This window comes from Chrysochloris asiatica, unplaced genomic scaffold (assembly GCF_000296735.1).
Source record: "Chrysochloris asiatica unplaced genomic scaffold, ChrAsi1.0 scaffold00025, whole genome shotgun sequence".
NCBI classification, from domain to species: Eukaryota; Metazoa; Chordata; class Mammalia; order Afrosoricida; family Chrysochloridae; genus Chrysochloris; species Chrysochloris asiatica.
This window is the reverse complement of record NW_006408543.1, coordinates 22,156,057-22,157,080: the sequence shown is the minus strand read 5'-3', so window position 1 is coordinate 22,157,080 and position 1,024 is coordinate 22,156,057.

The window sequence follows — 1,024 nt, the reverse complement described above, 5'->3', positions numbered from 1 at the left end:
TTGTCACAACTGTAATTGTAGAAGATGTGTAACTAAAAGGGGGTAGTATTTAATCTTTCATTTCAGGAACAGATGATCCCAGACCCATGAACAAGAAAGGGCATGACTGGAACGTGAGATGCGACCTACAAAAGTGGTGACAGCTGAGAAGATGGCAGAGTCAATGGCACGGACAAATAGAGCAGCTTCGAACTCTAGGCCCACAGACTAAGAAAGGCTGTGTGCCTGTGGACAGGAGGCTGGCTTGCAAAATGTGCCCTTAGGACATTTAAATGAATATGTATTTTCTGTTTTGTATGGGTACATCAAATATTTTTGCTTTGTTAATTTGTGAAAAATAAGATGTCAAAGGGAAGCCACAGACAGGAAGCAGGATAACTGCTGTTGTAGAGAGGAGATTGTAATCATTAAGATGAAACAAAACATGATTGGTTGAAAGGAAAGCTGATAATCTTGTCTGTTAACCTTCACTCAATTCACAATAAAAAGATAAAGCATAGTATGACTTGCCTCATAATACTGTTTACATCAGCTGAATGTCCCTTGTTTTGGGGGAAAAGCTGAAGATGGCAGAAGTAGGTCAAACTTGGGGTGAGGGCAAAGTAATGGGGTCTTCGAGATTCCTCTTTCATTCCCTGAAGATCACTCACTTGTTGCGGGCCAAGAAAAACCACACGAGTTCTGCATGTGGCCACTAGGCGGCGCTAATGCTCTATTGGGAAACTTTGTAGTATTTATGACCGCGGCCGCTCCTAAAGAGCATTTTCCTACTCAAGAATCAAGAAATACCGCCTATAAATTGAAAATGAATGTGAAAATAATGTTGAAATTCCCTTTGAAGATTTTATTTCTCTACTTTCTGAATTACTCAGAGATCATGGCCAAATACTTCACTTGGTTTAAAACCCAAATTATATATATATATGTTGTTGTTGTTATGTGCCATCGAGTCGGTTCCGACCCATAGCGACCCTGTATAGGGTTTCCGAGGGTGTAAATCTTTACGGGAGTAGAAAGCCTCATC